Raw genomic sequence first — 16,967 nt, 5'->3', positions numbered from 1 at the left:
AGTGGGTTGCCATGCCCTTCTCCAGGGTATCTTCCTGACCCAGGAATCTAACCCACATCTCTTCTGTATCCTGCACTGACAGGCGGGTTCACTACCACTAGCGTCACCTCAGTTCAGTTCGGTTGCTCAGTCGTGTCTGACTCTTTCAGACCCCATGGACTGCAGCACGCCAGGCCTCTCTGTCCATCATCAATTCCTGGAGTGTCCCTTGAGTCAGTGATGCCATCCAACCATCTCATACTCTGTTGCCCCCTTCTCCTCCCGCCTTCCATCTTTCCCAGCATCAGGGTATTTTCCAATGAGTCACTTCTTCACATCAGGTGGCCAAAGTGTTGAAGTTCCAGCTTCAACATCAGTTCTTCCAATAAATATTCAAGACTGATTTCCTTTAGGATGGACTGGCTGGATTTCCTTGCTGTCCAAGGGACTCTCAAGAGTCTCTTCCAACACCACAGTTCAAAAGCATCAATTCCTCTCTGCTCAGCTTTCTTTACAGTCCAACTCTCACATCTATACCTGACTACTGGAAAAACCATAGCCTTGACTAGACAGACCTTTGCTGACAAAGTAATGTCTTTGCTTTTTAATATACGGTCGAGGTTGGTCATAACTTTTCTTCCAAGGAGTAAGCGTCTTTTAATTTCATGGCTGCAGTCACCATTTGCAGGGATTTTGGAGCCCAAAAAATAAAGCGCCACCTGGGAAGCCCAAAATTCAGACCATGAAATCATCTAATATCTGGATAGTGACTGTTTATATGTGCCTTCATTTATACACAATGTTCATTTTAACAGACATGAACAAAGCTCTTTCTCAGACTTTATGAACAACTGAAAACATTTACCAACATAAAATGAGTGCAACTTCCCATTGGCATTACTTCTCCAAATTGGTACTCTAATACGGAGAGGCTGTTGCTACCCCAAGAATCAACTACAAGAACAAAGTACATGAAAACTTAACTGACTGACATAAGTCAATATACACAAAGAGTAACTTAAGGGGCTTATAAAAATTCCTATAGTAGTCAAACTCCTTGGACTGATTTTAACAAACATAATCATTGAGCATTAATTAGTAGTATCCAGTGAAAACAGGGGAGAATGAAATGGCAGCCCACTCCAGTATTCTTGCCTGGAGAATCCTATGGACAGGGGAGCCTGGTGGGCTATACAGTTCATGGATTCACAAAGAGTCGGACACAACTGAGCTTCTGAGCATTGAAAACAGGTACTAAAGTCTTTAAGGACTTCCCTGGTGGCTCAGACAGTAAAGTGTCTGTCTACAATGTGGGAGACCCAGGTTCAATCCCTGGTTTGGGAAGATCCCCTGGAGAAGGAAACGGCAATCCACTCCAGTACTATTGCCTGGAAAATCCCATGGACAGAGAAGCCTGGTAGGCTACAGTCTATGGGGTTGCAAAGAGTCAGACACGACTGAGCAACTTCACTTTCACTTTCAAAGTCCTTAAGAATACCTTAGTCTCTTCAGCACAGGAAATCACTTGCAAATTTTCCCACAAAATTAATTTGTTTAGCAATGCCTCTTATCCATATGACAAAGGTAAACTAAATCCAGGTTTGTGTTTATTTGTGGTAGACTATTAGCTTTCACCAACTTAACATTTGAAGTCTCTAGGAATCACCATCAACATCTAGTCATTTGTTATTTATCTGGGGGAACAAACTGAACCACACATTTTTCTAGTGGTGTTGAACAAGTCACTTAGGTGGTGGTTGAACCAAGAGCCACAAATTTTTCTTGATATATGCTATTCATTTGTCCATGTACTTCATGGGGGAATGATATACCTGTTTTACTACCATTAAGAACAGCACTGTATAACTGACTCAACGATATTAAGGAAAAGTCAAATTTTACATTCTGAATAAAACCTGGCCCACTCAGTCGTGTCTGACTCTTTGCTACCCCGTGGAGTATAGCCCATCAGGCTCCTCTGTCCATGAGATTTTCCAGGCAAGAATACTGGAGTGGATTGCCATTTCCTTCTCTAGGGGATCTTCCCAACCCAGGGATGTCTCCCACATTGCAGGCAGATGCTTTAACCTCTAAGCCACCAGGGAAGCCCCTTATCAATATACAGATTTCCAGAAACTAGAAATCTTCAAAGACCCTAGCTTAAATATTCTAAGATTAGAAATTAAGATTGTTCCAGCACAAGCATTAAGACAGTAAATAAAAATTTACCAAATATTTATGTGCAAAAATACTTTTAGCTCTTTGATGCGCAATCTCAGATATACTCTCAAGGAGACATAATGGTGATAAATACATACTTACATACTTGCAGCTATAGGGCAAGGTATTTTTTCCTTAGAATTCTCCCAAAGGAGAATCACTATATATAGTCCTTACAAAGTTTCTTATATTACAAGACATTCTCTCAATTGGTTAAGAAATGAAACACTGATTACTGAAATTTCTTTTCAAAAAACAGAATACTGCTCAGAGAAAATCTACCCACTAAAACAACCTCAATGCTAGTTTTTGATGCTTTTACATATCACCCGAGAGCAGTAGGTCAAATAACTTAGATGGAGAATGAAGATAACTATTAGATAACTCAAAGTGGTTCTAATCAGTCGAAGACACATGTGAAATGTCCGATGTAAATTATTAAATGAGGCCCCTCAAAAAGCAGTATTTCTAAGTTAACATTTTTATATATAAATTCTGAAAGTGGAACAAGCATTTATACACCTCATGATATATGTAATAAGAAACAGCACCACCACCAATGAAGAAAACTGCTTTTTTAAAAAAAGTAAATCAGTAAACATCAATCTAAGAAAGCTGCTAGATCTAAATACTGATTTATTAGAAATACGAGAAAGAGGACACACAAAATCAATAAATAACACAAGGACACAACTGCCCAATCCAGGAATATGGAAAAAAGAAAAAAATTCACCTCATTTCACTATCTGTGAAATTTTGTTATGAGGAGGGAAGAGGAAGGACTATTATATAAACTACAGGCTTAAAAGTCAAATATATTGTATAAACCTTGCTTGAATTCTGATTCTAACAAACCAACTATAAAAAAAGACTTCTGAGAAAATCAGAGAAATCTAGATATAGAATGGGTATTAGATGATATTAAGGAATTTTGTTAGCAGTAATAATAGTAAGATTGTATTTTTCACTAAGTTCTCATAAGCATGAGAATTTATGCTTAAACTAGCTATTGTCTGGGATTTCCTTTGAAATACTTTAAAAAAGTAAAATATAGGTATAAAGATTTCACACAATGTTGAACATGGATGATCTAGTACTCCAAGGTGTACTATACTATTCTACTTGAGTTTGAAAATCTCCATAGTAAGTTTAACAAGATAACAATATGACCAGCAGCCTTGTGAAGCATTTAAAGCCTTGTTAAGTATTTAAGCTGGGCTCTGAGGGATAGGCAAGTTTTAGACACCCTCCCACACATCTTGAAACAAAACATTTATCAACTGCAGCTTGTAAAGAGGGTTACGCTCTATAAGGTTAACTGACTTACCCAAGCTGTTGTTTAAACCTAATATCACCTATTTCCTCAGCATAGTTTTGACAAGGAGTATACGAAATTAAAAACAACAACAAAGAACTATTTCCAAATGAGCATAACCTCTCTGGACTAATTTCTATCAGACACCATCCCTTAAACAGAAAACAGGATTTACTGAGCACTTGATTTTATGTCAGTGATCACAGTAGGCATGTTATATTTAATTTTCACTACAATCCAGCAAAGTAAGTATTGTATTAATTACAAACAAGGAAACTGCTCAACTTCCCTACACTAGTAGACAAAGCTACTAAAATGGCAGAGGAGTCAATAATACGAAGATTCCGAATGTTCCATGCTCTTTTCCACACCAACCAAGCATAAACCATCACTCTCTTCCCCAACTTTCCTTTTGCTGAACTATTCCAGTCTCTTGGACAGCTCTGTCATTTTATCTCTTCATGTGAAAATCCTACATATCTCTTTGGATCTGTCTGGCTCAAATGCCACTTTCTCCATTAAAACCTCCTCCAAATAATCTTTTTCTCAATTCTCCCGACATTTAATTTGTATTTTTCAATATATTAGTTTCATCTTATCCATGAGAATTTAAAACCTCATCAGAATTATGTACCAAAATTTTGCATACTGTTCTAGTTGTGCCAGTGTTCTGTGAAATGTGAACAGTCATGAGGGAGGAGAGCAAAAGGATACTAAACACTGTAATAAGGAGGGAAAGAAAATAAAATTACCATCTATACACCCACTAAAAGCATGAGATGGGTATATTTATGCATACATGGAAAAAATTTTAGACTATTAAGTGAAAAGGCAAGGTAAAAACCAGTGATACCATCATTCCACTTCTGTAAAAGCAGGACACACGCATACGTATGTATACATGGCAGAGGGATAGAACCGCTAACAGTGGTCATGTCAGGAAAGAGATATGCATGATTTTTATTTTACAGTTCTACACTCTTTGAATACTTATATTTTTAAAATGTTTAAAATATATACATGTTAAAAATCACTAGGCAAGTTAGCTTGGAAATCAATGGCTTTATATGGCAGAACTCAAATATACATACATATATACATGAAAAAGGTATCATGAGTTATAAAGAAATGTAACAGAAAAACATCTTTTCAGTAGATTGAGCATCACTTAAACTATTCTCCAGGATTCCCTGAAGAACCAATGGTCACGACCTGGTGCTTTCACTGCTCTGGGGTCCAAGTTCAATCCTGCCCCTTATCTGTAAACCTCTAAGGGTTTTAAAGATGTTATGATGCACTTTACATGTATAACCATACCTACTATAGTAATTACCTCTAGACATACCTTCTTGACATTCTGGGTTAAAAAAAAAAAAGGAAATCCAACTTGTAAATCTAAATATTCTATCATCTGATTAAAAGAAATTACACTTGTGGTTAGCACTTAATTTTTTACCCTAATTCTTCTATATACTCCTCCAAAGTGTTCAAAAAAATGGAGCAAAAAAATCCAACATTTAAATTCAACATATTTTACAGTCTGATTTACATATTTCTAGTTTGCAAAACATTTCACAGTATTGTTCTTAGGGAAGAAGAGGGGAACTGGCTTAAAAAAAAATTCACAATTACTCCTACCACTCAAGACTATCATTGATCTAATTCAGAAATTCCCAAAGAAAGTCAAAACACTCCAGTTCTTGGCTATTATCTCATTCTATCATCAATGTGAATCAATAAGGTTAATCACTACAGGAAGCAACCTCTAAGTTTGGGGTCTCAAAGGCATAATTACCTGAGGTGTTAATCATTCACTTGTGTCCTACTGTCTGCAATCCCATGGACTGTAGCCCGCCAGGTTCCTCTGTCCATGGGATTCTTTAGGCAAGCATACTGGAGTGGGCTGCCATTCCCTTCTCCAGGGGATCTTCCCAACCCATCGATCGAACCCACGTCTCCTGCACTGCAAGCAGATTCTTTACCATCTGGCCCACCTGGGGTAAAATACACCACATTAAGATATGGGGTGGATCAAAGATGTGCTTTTTTCGGTACATACAGCGAGGACCTGTTAACTGACCCTCAGAAAACTAAATGTGCTAACATTTTGAAAATTCTACATGTACCTCTCAGGGATATGAGCATCTGAATGTTAAGGTCACTGGTTATCAAATCCGGATACTGCATGAGAATCTAGATTAAAAGGTTTGAAAACAAAAAACACATCCCACCTATCTAAGACTTATCTGAATTAGTCCTAGAGGGAGACAGGCACAGATGTGGGGGGGCTTTCCTGGTGGCTCAGAGGGTAAAGCGTCTGCCTGCAGTGCAGGAGACCTGGGTTTGATCCCTGGGTTGAGAAGATCTCCTGGAGAAGGATATGGGAACCCACTCCAATATTCTTGCCTAGAGAATCCCATGGATGGAAGAGCCTGGTAGGCTACAGTCCATGGGAACGCAAAGAGTCAGACACGACTGAGCAACTTCACTTTCTTCAGTATCAGGGTCTTTTCAAATGAGTCAGCTCTTCACATCAGGTGGCCAAAGTATTGGAGTTTCAGCTTCAACATCAGTCCTACCAATGAACACCCAGGACTGATCTCCTTTAGGATGGACTGGCTGGATCTCCTTGCAATCCAAAGGACTCTCAAGAGTCTTCTCCAACACCACAGTTCAAAAGCATCAATTCTTCGACACTCTCAGCTTGCTTTATACTCCAATTCTCACATCCATACATGACCACTGGACGGACCTTTGTTGACAAAGTAATGTCCCTGCTTTTTAACATGCTGTCTAGGTTGGTCATAACTTTCCTTCCAAAGGAGTAAGCATCTTTTAATTTCATGGCTGCAATCACCATCTGCAGTGATTTTGGAGCCCCCCAAAATAAAGTCAGCCACTGTTTCCACATAAGTGATGGGACCAGATGCCATGAACTTAGTTTTCTGAATGTTGAACTTTAAGCCAACTTTTTCACTCTCCTCTTTCACTTTCATCAAGAAGCCCTTTAGTTCTTCACTTTCTGCCATAAGAGTGGTGTCATTTCCATATCTGAGGTTATCAGATATTTCTCCTGGCAATCTCGCTTCCAGCTTGTGCTTCACCCAGCCCAGTGTCTCCCATGACGTACTCTGCATAGTTAAATAAGCAGGGTGACAATATACAGCCTTGACATACTCCTTTTCCTATCTGGAACCAGTCTGCTGTTCCATGTCCAGTTCTAACTGTTGCTTCCTGACCTGCACATAGGTTTCTCAAGAGGCAGGTCAGGTGGTCTGGTATTCCCATCTCTCAGAATTTTCCACAGTTTATTGTGATCCACACAGTCAAAGGCTTTGGCATAGTCAATAAAGCAGAAATAGATGTTTTTCTGGAACTCTTGCTTTTTCAATGATCCAGTGGATGTTGGCCATTTGATCTCTTGCTCCTCTGCCTTTTCTAAAACCAGCTTGAACATCTGGAAACTCACGGTTCACGTACTGCTGAAGCCTGGCTTGGAGAATTTTGAGCATTACTTTACTAGCATGTGAGATGAGTACAATTGTGCAGTAGTTTGAGCATTCCTTGGCATCGCCTTTCTTTGGGATTGGAATGAAAACTGACCTTTTCCAGTCCTGTGGCCACTGCTGAGTTTTCCAAATTTGTTGGCATATTGAGTGCAGCACTTTCACAGCATCATCTTTCAGGATTTGAAATAGCTCCACTGGAATTCCATCACCTCCACTAGCTTCGTTCGTAGTGATGCTTCCTAAGGCCCACCTGACTTCATATTCCAGGATGTTTGGCTCTAGGTGAGTGATCACACCATCATGATTATCTGGGTCATGAAGATCTTTTTTGTACAAGGGTTTAATTCACAAGGACCCTAATGATTTTCCAACTAAAAGTTTTGTATCATTCATCATGGCATAACAGAAACAGAAATCAGAACTAAAAGATCTAGAATATGGCACCATGTTTGCCTCTAAGTAGCTGCTGCTACTGCTAAGTCACTTCAGTTGTGCCCAACTATGCATGACCTCATAGACGGCAGCCCACCAGACTCCCCTGTCCCTGGGATTCTCCAGGCAAGAACACTGGAGTGGGTTGCCGTTTCCTTCTCCAATGCATGAAAGTGAAGTCACTCAGTCGTGTCTGACTCTTAGCAACCCTACGGACTGCAGCCTTCCAGGCTCTTCCGTCCATAGGATTTTCCAGGCAAGAGTGCTGGAGCGGAGTGCCATTGCCTTCTTGGTCTAAGTAGCTAAATGAACTCAAAGCACTTGAACTCTGTTTCTCTTTCCCCATTTGCAAATGAGAGTAACAATGTTTCCCTCATAAGGTTATTGCGGAGACTAGATAGCATGTAAAATTGCAATATAAGTCCTCTCTCGTGTATTAACTCATCATAATGAGTGAACATATTTTTTTTCCGTTTGAGAATCAATTTATAATCCTTTGACACAGTTATTTCTCTTCTGGTAATTTAACTTACACAAACAACATAAAAGGATGAACTGAATAATGGTTATTTACTGCAACATTTGCTTGCAGTAGTTCAAAAATAGAACCTAAAGAAACAAAAAAAAGGGTTAGCAAAAATAAAAAGTCATGCACTATTACAGGTTATTAAAATTACAGTTACATGTACTAATAAAATATCCATGATATTAAATAAAAACACCAAGTTGCCTGAGGTGTATAATCTGATCCAAGTTTTGTTTAACAAAAGAGGGGCAATGTATATGTTTGTGTGGAGTATGAAAAAATAAACACCCAAGTTTGGTAGGAGACTGGGTACTGCTGGCTTCATGCTTTTTTATTTCTGTGTTCTAAGGCTTGTTAGCGAAATATATTGTTTTTTTAAAAAATAGATTCTATATTAATACAGTTTAAATCTATTACAGTTTAGAAACTTTATCACAAAACAGAGTACAAGCAATCTTGTGCTATTTTCAATTCATTTTAGTACTAGGTTGAATACCCAACAAATGAAGACCTGTCTCCAATGGTGATCTAGAAATTTTCAATTGTTACACATTATCAATTAGAAGCGACATAGCACCAAGTGGAAATAACTCAAAAAATCTTAATTAGGTTGTAACAGAGAATTAAAGGAAATCATCTGAATTCATGGTATGAGACAACTGGAAAAAGGAAAAACCATTTTAAGCAGCAGATTTTAGTGCAACTTTTAAAAGATTTTCTTCTTCAGACAAAAATTTTCCAAAGTGTGTTTCTTAATCACCAACGCACAGCATTCTTTAAAATAAGAGGTTCCTTGTCCAATACACTTAGAACTCACTGCTTCCCAGCACCCATTTGTTCTTTTGCAAGTTTAGCACACGGTCATTCTGGAATCCATTCTCTGTGATATTAGCCTAAAGGCTCTGAGATGTCCCACAATTAAAACTGCTTAATTGGGAATCCCCTAGCAGTCCAGTGGTTAGAACTCCGTACTTCATCTGCTGAGGGCCTAGGTTTCATCCCTGGTTGGGGAACTAAGATTCTACAAGCCCTGAAGTGTGCATGTACACATGCATAAATAAATAAATCTGCTTCACTTTAACCTATGACTGTATGACTGTAATTTTCTATAAACATGTTAATCCAAAAGATGGTATTTTGAGACGCAGTCATTCTAGTCTAGTCCAAAAAAAAAGAAAAATGAACGAGTTATCTATTTCAATTTTCTTAATTTTTCTCTAGGAAAAGTCATAACCTGTGACAGTTAAGTTTTTAAAATGTTTAGTTTATTATGACTATCATGAATAGTGTAAGAAAAATATAAGCAGTACACATTTTTGAACTAAATATAAGGAAATCTTTTAGGTGATGAGTATGAATTGTGATTTTTTAAAACAGGTTCCTCAAATATTCAAGAACAAGCCTTGAACTGGTTGGTGATCTGCTTCCCAATCATTTTAAATTGAGATGATCATACCGATTTCCTAAAGATACAGAAGTTAAAAAACAAAACAAAAAACCGAAGCTCTCACTAAGCAAACAACAAAAACTCAAAAACACCTACACTGCAGTGTCTGAAAAGAGAAACCAAATGTATGTTAGTTTCAAGGACTATGAAGGTACATACCAAAAAAAATGCCTGTAGTAGAAATAATCAAGTATAATCTAAATGAAATTCACCCTATACAAAATAAAAAATTTTGGAAGATACACCAAGTGACTCATAGGAAATGTACACAACAAAAACTAATCTTAGGAAAGTACCTAAGCAAATATTAAATATCAAAAATAGTAAGTAAACTCAAGTTTAACTTCTAAAGTCATAAAGATGGGGGGGACACTATATTATATAATGAAATTCTCAGTATCCAATTCCTTGGAGACAACCTTATTTCCTTTTTTTTTTTAAAGATAACCTTATTACTAACACTAAGTTTTAAAAGAAAATTCTTATATACAGTATTATAAAGAACTCAAGAGTTGTAATCAAAAATATACTCAATGACTTGCTTAGCAGATGCAAGGTTTCATAATCTCATTTTTTAGTCAATCCTTCAAGGAAAGTCATGTGTCTAACTCCTCTAACACAATCCAGGGAAAGCGACTCACAGTAATTATGTTAAGAGTTCCTGGACAATAATGGTCTAAATCTTTCCAAGATATTATCTCCAAAGTCTTCACAGCAGAATTGTTCAAATTTAGAATGGCCCTTAAATCCAGTGGGTCTCTACCTATATCTGCAGTCAAATCTTTTCAATTCTCCTCCCTACCTCCCCTTCTAGCTCTGCCATTCTCCCTATCTGGGTCACTACACATACTAATCCCTCTCACTAAATGCCATTTCACTCATCTCTTGACTAAATTAACATTTCTAAGTCTTTTTACAGTCCATTTTACCTCTTCTGGAAAGCTTTTTCTGACCCCCTGCATTGTCTACCTACCTGAGTCCACAGCACTTCTGCAACACCACCTAGGGTGGCACTTAGTGTACTGCACTGTGTAAATGAGATTTATCAACTTCCTCTCTACTATAAACATAACCTTATAGTTGCAGTAAAACAGTAAGGACAGAGATCACTGCCCCAACCAACATCAAAACACTGTGGCACAAGACAGGCCTGCAAACCTCAGAAAATAAATGCAAGTTTCTGATACTCTAGCTTGATGAACGGAGAAGGCGATGGCACCCTACTCCAGTACTCCTGCCTGGAAAATCCCATGGACGGAGGAGCCTGGTGGGCTGCAGTCCACGGGGTCGCTGAGGGTCGGACACGACTGAGTGACTTCACTTTCACTTTTATGCATTGGAGAAGGAAATGGCAACCCACTCCAGTACTGCTGCCTGGAGAATCCCAGGGACGGGGGAGCCTGGTGGGCTGCCGTCTATGGGGTCACACAGAGTTGGACACAACTGAAGTGACTTAGCAGTAGCAGCAGCTTGATGAAATGATACAACTTAGAATATCCAGAGTAACAAATGGACTGAATGGGAACTAATACGCCATGAGTACCTTCTTAACCAGACTTAGGATAAAAATTAGCAAATGATTTATCTTTGAGTACTCCTATTTTTGCTTGTATAGGCACCATATAATTTAGAGTTTAAATAAAGACTTAGCATGCACAAACACAAACTGGATGAAAAGCCATCAATTATATTTCTATTAAAAGGTAGTCCAAGAAAACATCGTAGGAAAACTTGAATTTCTAAATTCTCTACATTTCAAATCTTAATTCTGGTTATGTTGAATCAGTTTTTATGACTCAGGTTTTGCCATGGAAAGTGTAATGTTTTTGCATTTAATCACGCTAAAAGTGCTAATAAAATACTATGTGTATGTGTCTTAGTCACTCAGTCGTGTCCAACTCTTTGCGACCTCATGGACTGTAGCCCACCAGGCTCCTCTCTGTCCCTGCAATTCTCTAGGCAAGAAAACTGGAGTGGGTTGCCATTTCCTTCTCCAAGGGATCTTCCCCACCCAGGGATCAAATCCATGTCTTCTGCATTGGCAGGCAGATTTTTTTTTTTTTTAAACCACTAAGCCACCCAGGACGCTTTTCATTTACTTTCTTTTGATGTCAGAATGAAGAAAACCATTTTATACAGTTAAAGACTATCTCCCACTGATTCCCTAGTAAGCCTTTCAGAAACAGTGCCTAAAATCAGAGATCACTATTTAAGAGATCTAGAACTTACTACTCTTGACATAAATTGTCCCACAAACAGAAACCACAAAGACATCTCTAAAATTAAGTCTCACATACTTTTTTGGGGGGAGTTAAAAAAAAAAAAACCAACCCCTTCTCACACTTTTTTTTAACGTACTCTGGAAGTCAGCTACAGATTTTATTTTCCTAGGCAGGCACTGAGTAGATGGTTTCGTACTGTCACTTTATAGTCAATTTCACCAGAACTCCTCCAGGAAGCAGAATTTTTCGATCCAAATACACATATCATCCTAGGTAGGTGAAAATGACTGCCTTTTTTTCTTTTCTGTCCCATTTCCAGTTGAAGTGTTCTGAAACCCTAACTATCCCCTTTCCCTTCACACTTCTTACCCACTTTTGTATCTAGCAGCTATGTTAAAATTCTGGAATATGTATGTAAGGTGGACACAATCTGGATGTTTTCCAGTACTGTAAGATCTTTTACCTCTTCACAAGATAATGGTAAGAGAATAACTGAATATCGGTGATATGTCTCTAAGCATACTGCTATGTGAAATCTGAGAAGCAGCAGCATGTATCATGCACCTACCTATGTAATAATTCTATACAGCATTTCACTGGAAAAGTGTGAAAATATTATTTCTCTGTAAATTTACTTTTTCTACTACAAAAGCAACAACTTTAAAATAAAAATGTCTTCTATCTGTATTGCTAAATATAAAAATCACTATTTAAGTATTAGTTTCTAAATAATAGGGTTTGAAGAAACCTTTTTCCCGCCACATCAGAATTCAGGAGTGAGAGACACAGGAGTTAAGACTGATGGTAATCCAAATGGCTCCTTTATTTCTGAAAAGCAAAATCTAAACCTAGACCAAGACAGCGTCCTAACAACCACACTCCATAATTATCCTAACCCAGTCACAGGTAGCACTGAACAATCACAGTCCTCCTCCAGAAAGGAACAGAGTCTATCACTGGTGGCCTCGGGAAGAAGCAAAGTGCTTTCTGTGAGGGGCAGGCTCCCAAAGAGAAAGAGGAAAGGGGCTGAGCCATACTTGATTAGTTCCTTCTTACAAACTCATCCAAAGGAAGAGTGAGAAGATGGAGCAAGTCAGACTATTTTTATGCTTTCTTAAAAACAGCAAAAAATCTAGTGTGTAACAATCTAGTATGTAACATGTGTACCTGTTGCAGGTACAATTATTATCTTAATCATACCTGTCAGTAAAATGGCCTCAAACTGGGAATGCAAGCTGAACAAAGCCATGAGGTACAACCATTCAGATATTTCAAGTATGTATCCACAAGTTTGAAAAACATGAAAAAATACAGAGTGTCTTCCTTGTCTTAGAAACCCAACAAATTCAAAGGTGGCTGAATTACAAAGTACAAAGAACTTGAGTCCAGGAAACAGAACCAACCTCCACTTAAAACTATGAAGACCCTATCAGTATCAATAAAAAGGAGGCAGTCTGGTCACAGAGAAGACTGGCTTTGGATGCCACACCTGGCCTTAATCTCTGAAAGTAATGACTTCTGTTAACTTGGATAGTACCTACACAGGAAGTAACTACATAGGAAGATAAATTATCTTTCAACACCGGAAAGATTTATAAACAAGTATGGAAGGTTTAAGAGAAACAAAATCCTAATATTAGTATCTGTGTTAAGATTGCTTCTTTGGCTTATTATATACTTGTAATGCCTAAAAAAATTGACCTATTAAAGTAACAACCTTGCATGACCAATTTAAATATGGCAGTATTTAGACTTTAAAAAGCTGAAATTTTATTAATATCAAACATCTAAGAGAACTTTAGACTCAAAATAAGAAAATTATGTATTAAAATTAAAGTTTAAATTGTTTGAAGATGTTTGTTAATTGCAAATGTAACTTGAAGAGTTACTGTGCAAATAACAAAAATGAACTTTAAAACCTGAAGAACCAGGATTCTGAAATATCCCTTTAATTAAAAAAAAAAAAAATGGCTTATTTCATACAAAACCCGCCCTCCGGTACACCAAAAGACAATTCTAAACAATTCAATGTCACCAGAAATTAGACTTTTTAAAGACATGCTTGAAATAAGGCAAATACCAGTAACGATATAAGGAGGACTGTGCAGATAAAGCAAACCATTTTTTTAAAAGCAGGGAATTAAAAAACTAAGAATAGAAACTTAGCCAATTAAAACTATTTATGTTTGTGTTTTTAACCGGATTCCTAGCCAAAAATCCTTAAATCATCCTCCAGTGCTCGAGGTCACATGGTGAAAGAGTCACCTATTAAACACGAATCTAAGCAGTAAACAAGTCTTCTGAAATTCTTAGGTAACACCCTTTATTAAAATTTTCTTGATATACAATACCTTTCCAAGTGCTACATTTCTCTCAAAAACTTAAAAGCTTTTTTCTAATACAGCTTCCCCCTCCCCACAAAAAAACCTCTGCCCCTAAGTCTGTCACCAATTTTTAAGCTAAAATCTCACAAAAGTACTAAGTCCAGATTTTAACACGGTTGTATTATACATGATTAACCCCGCAATTCCCATCCCATTTAAACGTTTAAATGTGTCAGAATGAAAAGCTAAGAAATGTTGGCTTTCCCTAGCTGTGGTCTCAGAAGTTAACACTAACTTTTACACGTGTGTTTGGGCAAAAAAAAAATTAACATGTTTCCCAAACTTGGCCCAGGTCAGATACAAAAGGATGACTACAATGAGTGAACTTATCATCTCTTCTTTGATTTTAATGTTTACACATTTCCCTGAGTCTCGAAATCGGTTACAGTTAACAAAAACACAACAATCCTCACCAATGGCACCTAACACAACGAACCCAAGCCGCCGTCTCTTTCGTCCCTACACCTGTCTACCGGAAGCTTTTCCTGGACACGCTCGGGACCTCAAGCATTCATCCCCACACTTGTTTTCATAAACCCGCTCCTTCCTCTTCGCCCACTTCCAACTCGCATGCTTCTCGGGATCCACCCGGCCTCTCTCCCCCCGCACGTTCCGAGCCTTTAAGGGCTGGGCAGGCGGACAGCTCGATCTCTAACCCCAAGCGCGCCAGGACCAAGAGCGAGCCGGGAGGGCCCCCCGCAAGCTCCGCGAGGCTCAGACGCCGGGAGGAAAGGAAGCGGGAAAGGCGTGAGCACCCCCCTACACACACACGCCGGGCGCACACCCCCTTCCGGCACCCCTCCTCCCCCTGCATTGTGCGAGCGGGCCGCAGGCCGCGGCCGTCCTGGGTTGCCCGCGGGCCCCGTCAGCCCTCCCGCCGGCGGGTTGCCCGCAACCGAGACCGCCACACAAAGCCCGGGGAACCGCCCTGCGGCGCCAGAGCACGGGGAGAGGGGTGCAAGCGCGACTGACTTACGGGGCTGCTGCGGCCGCGATGCCTCAGCCGGGGACACCGACCGTTGGGCACACGGCGGCGTCGCTCTTGGCCGTCCTCCCCCTCCTCCGCCTTCGGTGGCGGCAAGATCTTCTTTCTCCACCTACCTCCCTCCCCCCCACCCCACCTCCTCCTTCTCCTCCCCCTCCTCCTCCTCCGAACCACCGAAGTACCGAGGGTGAGACACAGAGACTCACAACAACATGGCTGCCACCGCCGCCTCCCCTCCCCTCCCCCCCGCCCACCGGGCGCGCGCAAAGCACCCCGGGAGAAAAGGGAAGGGAGGGCGGCGGTGGCCGGGGGGGCGGGGGGGGGAGTGCTCACCAAGGTGCCGCTCCTCTCAGTGGCTTCCGATGCTTCTCCCGCGCTCCAGGCGCCCGCCGACGACAGCTCTGCGCTTGCGCACGCTCTCCGCGCTCGCGCGTTTCGGCTGTCCCTCCGGTGTCTGCGTCCCCGCCCTCACCTTGCGGGCTCGCGGCTGGTCCTGAGCTTGGCTGAGGCGCCGGGCGGGAGCGCGCGCCGGTCTTGGGCGCGCAGGCGTGGTGTTTTCGAACGCTGCTTTCGTGTCCGTCTTCCCGCGTGGGGCCTAGTCTTCCGAACTCGCTGGCCTTGCGCTTCCTGTCCCGTAGTTCATTGTTCTCCCCTCCACACCCCGGCTGCCTGTAAGGGTGTCAGCGCCCTCCCCACCACGCTGTAGTCCTCAGTTCGTCTTTCGGCGTGCCGGCACCCACAAGACCCGGACCAGTAATCCAGGCCTTTAGGTTTCAGCCTTATCCTCACCCCGAAGGAAGACGGTGGGCGGGGACACACGTGTGGAAAAGTGAGCCCCTTAAGTGGACTTATGTGGGGGGCTGCCCCCCACCACTGTAACCTCTGTGCTTCGCCCGGTAAACACAAAGGAAACTCGGATGTTCTGCTAGGCCAGGGATTCTCTCTCGCGGCTGCTTCCCACGTCTGGATTTCTGTAGCAGGCTCGTTTATTAGCTTTCCTGTGTTCAGCCTCAGCTGCTGTAAATATCAGGTGTGCTTGATATTTAAGTTGGTCGTTGTACGTGTCACTGACAGTGATGCCTGACAGACATTTTAATCATCTGGAAGCTTATTAGAAATGCAGAGTCTTAGCCCACTCCAGAAATTAGTGAATCAAAATCTGCATTTTAACAAGATTCCCAGGCAATTCCTCTACACAATGAAGTTGAAGAAGCATTGGTGATCCAATCACAATTCCATCTCAGTACGAACTGTTTCTGCAATGGGTATGTCATCCATTTAAAGCCAGTGAGGCACAAACGTGCCAACTCAGAGCTTTGCAGGGAGGGCTCTGTAAGGAGCCATTCCCTCCTGAATGTAAAAAAGACAGCAAGAAAGCATGTTCCCTCAGTTCCTGCTGTCAGGCATCTTACGACCACAAAGGAACCCACACTGGGGTCAAGTAGCCTACTCAGAGTGTTCATTCTCCTCTTCTTGAGTAGCTAACAGATCCATCATTAATAGGACAGAGCAACTTTTTCAAACTACATGCTTCAATATTGGTCACTACTGAGTTCCCTACTATGAAAGATAGATCTGCACATTTTCAGTTCCTTCTACCCCTGTCCTGTACTTCCTAATTTTTTGCTTTTATGATTTTTCACTTTGTCAGGGTTTATAACATTGACATGCTATTTTAATCCGTGATTTCCATACTGATTTGTCTTAATTTCAGCATTTAAATATATTTTTCTTTAATTTTTTAAAGTATAGTTGATTTACAATAGTGTGTTAGTTTCTGATGTATAGAAAATGACTCAGTTTTATATATATATATATATGTTGTGTTTTTTTTTTTCAGATTCATTTCCCTCATAGTATATTACAAGATACTGGGTATAGTTCCCTGTGCTATATAGTAGGATCCTGTTGTTATCTAGTTTATATAGTAGTATATATCTGCTAATCC

At 40.3% G+C, this 16,967-nt stretch overlaps 1 protein-coding gene across 5 annotated transcripts in view; it reads right to left on the bottom strand.

The window, feature by feature from the left end:
* PUM2 (pumilio RNA binding family member 2) overlaps window positions 1–15,568 on the bottom strand; it is a 121,953-nt gene extending 106,385 nt beyond the window's left edge. For 3 of the 5 annotated variants that reach the window (XM_018055594.1, XM_018055598.1, XM_018055599.1), the window contains exon 1: window positions 15,011–15,166. The gene's annotated coding sequence lies outside the window, so the exon portion shown is untranslated. Of the gene's footprint in view, window positions 1–15,010; window positions 15,267–15,352 lie in introns of those variants that run through there. The other 2 variants (XM_018055595.1, XM_018055596.1) reach the window with 2 other exon arrangements.

This window comes from Capra hircus, chromosome 11 (genome assembly GCF_001704415.2).
Source record: "Capra hircus breed San Clemente chromosome 11, ASM170441v1, whole genome shotgun sequence".
Taxonomy (NCBI): domain Eukaryota; kingdom Metazoa; phylum Chordata; class Mammalia; order Artiodactyla; family Bovidae; genus Capra; species Capra hircus.
The sequence above is the reverse complement of the archived record's forward strand: the minus strand, read 5'-3'. Positions and strand labels throughout refer to the sequence as shown.